This window comes from Apium graveolens, chromosome 7 (genome assembly GCF_009905375.1).
Source record: "Apium graveolens cultivar Ventura chromosome 7, ASM990537v1, whole genome shotgun sequence".
NCBI lineage: Eukaryota > Viridiplantae > Streptophyta > Magnoliopsida > Apiales > Apiaceae > Apium > Apium graveolens.
Window position 1 is genome coordinate 202,036,326 of NC_133653.1, and position 6,516 is coordinate 202,042,841.

Below are 6,516 nucleotides of genomic sequence, written 5' to 3' on the forward strand. Positions count from 1 at the left end.
GTTTTTCCGCTTAGAGCTTATATTAGAGGGAAGAGCAATTGATGTATGTCATTTTCATGAGTACCGTAAAATCTAGTGTTAGTTATGTTAATATGATTGTTAGTGTAAAATCTAGCATCTGTTATTTAGTTTAATTAGTTGAAGTATATTGGATCCAAGTAATTTGAAGATTGAGCCTATATGTTGCAACTAATCCTGTTAAAGATGGCAGATAAGCTTCCTGCATCTGGCTCAACCGATAAATTATATGATGCTCAGTGCATTGGTCTGAAGATTAAGCCTATCAGTTTTTCCGCTTAGAGCATATATTAGAGGGAAGAGCAATTGATGTATTTCATTTTCATGAGTACCAGAAAATCTAGTGTTAGTTATGTTAATAAGATTGTTAGTGTAAAATCTAGCATCTGTTATTTAGTTTAATTAGTTGAAGTATATAGAATCCAAGTAGTTTGAAGATTGAGCCTATCTGTTGCAACTAATCCTGTTAAAGATGGCAGATAAGCTTCCTGCATCTGGTTCAACCGATAAATTATATGGAGCTCAGTGCATTGGTCTGAAGATTAAGCCTATCAGTTTTTCCACTTAGAGCTTATATTAGAGGGAAGAGCAATTGATGTATTTCATTTTCATGAGTACCGGAAAATCTAGTGTTAGTTATGTTAATATGATTGTTAGTGTAAAAACTAGCATCTGTTATTTAGTTTAATTACTTGAAGTATATAGAATCCAAGTAAAGTTTATGATAACAAGTTTACAATATTATAATAATGCTTACAACATTATTTTTGTTTGATTGTCATCAACTCATTGTTGACCAACAGCTGACCATTTTAAGTTAGATTGCTTAATTCAACATTTTTCTTTGTTTTTCTTCTTGATACTTGCTTAACACCTTACAATGTGACGCCTCCACACCCATCAGTCCCATTATTTAATTGAAGGCTAGGCACGTCTTCAATGCTATATTTTTAGATAGATTATTCATTATTCTACTACAGAAAATCAAAATCTAAAACAAAATTTGCATACTAAAAACAAAAAAGACGATGCTGTAATGCTAGATCTTCTCATAAATAATTATATAGGTGCTCTTGACAACAAACAAACTAGCCACACAGAGACTTACAGATAACCAGATAGCAAGTACGCCAAACAGTTTATTCAAGAACTACTGCTACAGGTCCATTTACTTCTTCCTGTAAAACATACATATTATAATATAGTCATGTATCAGGATTACCTAGCAACGGAATAAGCAGTGTCAAATCCACCTAACATTCAAACACACATTAGTGTCTTCTATAAATAGAAAACTAACAATGAAAATTAAAATCGGCTTGCCTCTTTCTTTTCTAATGGTTTCTCAATGTTGTACCTTCATACACCACTTCACAATACCACTGTAAATCTAAAAGAACCAACAGAACTTGAAGAAGATCCATGTCTTTGTATCCTTCTTTGTTTTCTTAACACCTAAACTTAATAGCAGGAAATAATAGAATAAACAAAACTGAACATACAAATATATATATACACCGACAAATATATAATACACAATGGATGTAAATAAAGCCAAAAAAGAGAGATATGTTACCGATTGAAGGTTGGTTTCAAGCTCCAAAGCTTCAGATCTATATACAAAAGCTTCATTAAAATAAAAATGTAATATTTTGATTACAAATTTAAAATTTACATACATAATCAAACCAAACATTTTTCTCGGCTCGATTTTAAGCTACTAAATTAAATAAGGCCACCAATTTCTAGCCCGATTTGTAACAGAAAACTATTTCCTTTTCTTCAAACATCGTCAATCGCTTTCACCCTGGCCAGAATTTAACCTTCACCAATCGATTTTACATAAATCGAAGCTTCCACCAAGATCTTGATTCAGTGATTTCGTATTAGGTTTAAATTGGGTTTTACAAGAAAGGTGCGGTAAGAAAGGATACAGAGAGAGACAGAAATAGGAAGAGGGAGAGAGAGGGAGAGAGAGAGAGAGAGGAGAGCTAAAGGAGATGAAGTTTGATATTTGAGAGAGAGAATCAGGATTTTTTAGATAGAGTGGAAGTTTGAGAGAGAATTGCAATTGTGGTCTGAGAGAGAGAGAGAGAGAGCCGCGAGTTTGAGAGAGAGAAAGCCCTGATGTGTGAGTCGAGGTTTGGGGGAGAGAGGGAGAGAGATAAAGATGGATATAGATATAGAGATAGAGATGTATGGGTGTGCGTATAGAGGGGGAAGGGGGAAATAATTTTTTAACTTTTTTTTTACGGGGGAAAATTTGGGTACTCAGTGGGGGAACTCAAATATTTATTTAGTCAATTTTTTAAAAATGGTTATAGACAACTATTAGCATAAATAACCGATGTTAAAGTGAAAAACATTAATTTGTTATTATTTTAAAATTGAACATAGACAACGGTTATTATGTAAAACCGATGTTAAACAGGATTTTAACATCATTTTTTTTAAAACCGATGTTAAACAGGTTTTTGACATCTGGTGCATTACATACCGATGTCTAACAACCGATATCGTATCTACTATTTTTAGTAGTGAGAACGAGGTATGAACACTATGAATTTCTCGTGATGGCTTTTGGCCCAACGAATGCACCAGCAGCATTTATGGATTTGATGAATCGAGTATTCAAGAAGTACCTGGATAAGTTTATCATTGTATTTATTGATGGCATCTTGATTTATTCGAAAACGGAAGAAGAACATGCAGCATACTTAAGAACGACATTGGAGACATTACGAAAGGAACGGCTCTACGCGAAATTTTTGAAATGTGAATTTTGGTTGAAGGAAGTGCAATTTTTAGGACACATCATTAGTATTGAAGGAATTCAAGTGGATCCAGCGAAGATTGAAGCTATTTTAAATTGGGAAAGACCAAAGGCTCCAACGGAAGTTCGAAGTTTCTTGGGATTAGCCGGTTACTACAGAAGATTTGTTAAGGATTTTACAAAGATAACCACCCCATTGACGAAGTTGACACGAAAGAATGAAAAGTTTGAATGGAACGAGAAATGCGAAGTAAGTTTCCAGGAATTGAAGAATCGATTGATAACCGCACTTGTGCTTGTTTTACCAGATGATCAAGGAGATTTTGTCATATACAACGACTTTTCTTATCGTGGACTAGGATGTGTTTTGACGCAACATGGCAATGTGATCGCATATGCTTCTAGACAACTAAAGCCGCATGAACAAAAATATCCGACGCACGATCTCGAACTAGCAGCAATCGTATTCATACTAAAGCTCAGGAGACACTATATATACGGCGAAAGATGTGAGATTTACACGGACCATAAAACCTTGAAGTATATTTTCACACAGAAGGAACTCAACATGCGACAGCGACGTTGGCTAGAGTTAATCAAGGATTACGATGTTTCAATCAATTATCATCCAGGAAAGGCCAATGTAGTAGCAGATGCGTTAAGTCGAAAGGAACGATTGAATCTGTTAACATCTTCATAGGACTCAATCAAGGAATTCGATAAACTGGAGATTGAAGTTTGTGTTCCAGAAGATTCTATTGAAATGATTTACACCATGACCTTTCAGCCAGAATTGTTGGAGAAGATAAGGTGTCAAGAAGAAGTAATGGATCAGGAAATTGACAATTTGACAGGAGAAGAGATTACCAGTCAGAAGGATGCCAAAGGAATTTTTCGAGTTGCTTCAAGAATCTGGATACCTAACGTACCGGAATTGAAAGCAGAAATTTTGCAAGACGCTCATAGTTCAAGATATTCGATTCATCCCGGAAGCACAAAGATGTATAGAGACCTGAAGGAAAACTTTTGGTGGCCAAATATGAAGAAAGAAATGTGGAATGGGTTAACAAGTGTTATACGTGCCAAAGAGTGAAAGCTGAACATCAACGCCCGAGCGGACTATTACAACCACTAGATATTCCAGAATGGAAATGGGAGCACTTAGCTATGGATTTTGTAGTGGGACTTCCAAGGACGAAAGCAAATCATGGTACAATTTGGGTCATCATTGATCGATTAACGAAGTCAGCACATTTTCTTCTGATCAACGAAAGGTTTTCACTGGACAAGTTAGTGCACTTATATCTCAAGCAAATCGTAATGCGTCATGGAGTACCCGTATCTATTGTATCGGATCGAGATCCCCATTTCAATTCAAGATTTTGGAGACAATTCCAAGAATGTCTAGGAACCAAGTTGAACATGAGTACTGCTTATCATCCACAAACGGACGGGCAAAGTGAAAGAACTATTCAGACAATTAAAGATATGTTACGAGTGTGTGCAATAGACTTTGAAGGCAATTAGGAAGAGCACTTACCGCTAGTGGAATTTTCTTATAACAACAGCTATCAAGTAAGTATTGGGATGCCACCTTATGAAGCTTTATATACGAGAAAATGCAGATCACCTACATGTTGGGATGAAATTGGAGAACGCAAGATTCTAGGTCCAGAACTGATTCAGCAAACCAAGGAAAAAGTAGAACTTATCCAAAAGCGACTTGAAGCAGCGCAGAATCGACAACGTCAATATACAGATCAATCCAGAAAAGATGTGGACTATCAAGAAGGGGAACATGTATTACTAAAGGTATCGCCATGGAAGGGATTAACTAGGTTTGGCAACAAAGGCAAATTGAAACCTCGCTACATTGGACCATTTAAAATTTTGAAGAAAGTTGGGAAGGTTGCGTACGAGTTAGCTTTACCACCCCATATCCAGCATATTCATAACGTATTTCATATATCCATGCTTAAGAAGTACAATCCTGATACAAGGCATGTAATAGAATATGAGCCAATAGAACTTCAGGAAGATTTGTCGTATGTAGAGCAGCCGATAAGAATTCTAGATCGGCAAGAGAGGGTATTAAGGAATAAGTCTGTACCATTAGTGAGAGTTTTTTTGGAGAAACCCAGTGGTTGAGGAATCAACCTGGGAGCTCGAGAGTGATATGTTAGAAAAGTATCCTCAGTTATTTATATATTGTGATTCTGAGGACAGAATCCTGTTAAGGGGGGAGAATGTAACGACCGAGAAATTACGCTTGTATTATATTATAACAAAGATAAATTATGTGTATTATTATGTGATTAAATGTGTGGAGTCGTAAAATCCTAATTGCTATGTGCTACGTGTTGTCTGTTTTGATCCGAACGTGTTTTGGATATTTATTGAGTGTTTTATCGTAAGTTATATATTTTTATATCAAAACCCGTACAGCTCAAACAGTGTTTTAAAAGCCCGTATTTCAAAAAAAATCATTGGCCCTATTTTGCCAAAAACAACCTATACCATATCGCTATTGTGAACCCGTAGACGTTTTACAAATTTACCTTTTTCGCGAAAAATGACTTTTCCGGACCCCTTCGGGTACCAAAAACCCCACAAAAATCACATTTTTATTTTTATATGATCATGAAAATATCATACATCATTTTTCTTTGTATTTTTGTAATATTCATAATTTTTGGGAATTTTTAGCATTTATTTTGTATTTATTAAATATTTAAAAATTCATAATTAATACCCAAAAATTATAAAAATTGGGGACAAATATTTTTATTAGATGTGTAATTAGCCCCTTAATTTTATTTAGGGGTATTATTTTCCATAATATAAATAGCCTAATTTTTATTAATTAATTAGTTATTTAATCATAAAAATTCAGAAAATCAAGAACTAGGGTTTGTTGGTGAAGAACAGGGCAGAGAATCAAACCGGATTTTGAAGGTGATTCTGTTAACCAAAACGAACATGTAAGTAGTCAAATTGAAGCTTGTGATTCATAGTTTTATGATTATGTAATCATTTTTGTTGTTGAATTGCTCGATTTTAATTTCGTATTTTCGGGTTTAGTATTCGAATTCGGGTTGCTTGATGTGTTGTTTGTTTGATGATTTCGTTGTCATAAGTTTGTAGATCGTCGAATTTAGGATCGAACGACACCGGTTTCGTAGGATTTGGTGTTGGTTTCGAGCTTGCCGGAAACGGCGCCGTCACCGTCGTGTTCCTAGGTTTCCGACGTCGAGGACGATGAAAGAAGGAGGAAGGTGGGGAAGCAGTTGTGGTTGATTGTGGAACGAAACTCGTGGAGGAAACGTGACCAAGACGTTGTGATTTAATCGATTGCACTCGCCGGAAATTTCCCCGCCGGCGTCGGGTTCTGTCCAAGCAGCCGACGTGTTCTTCGCGACCCGGGTTCGACCCCCAAAACCTGAAAACCAATTACCTGATTGTGTTTTTGAATTATTAATTATTTATTTATATTTTACTAAATCAAAATTAGTTTTTATAAATCCTAAAAATCAATTAAAAATCAGTTTTAAATTCTGAAATTTTTTATAATTAATTTCTAAATTATTTTATTAATTTAGAAATTCGAATTTAATTATTTTTTTAATTATTTAATTATTTAATTATTTATCTAGTTATTTATTTATTTATCTATTACTTAATAATTAGGTAGTTAATTAATAAATAAGGATTAAAAATGATTGTAT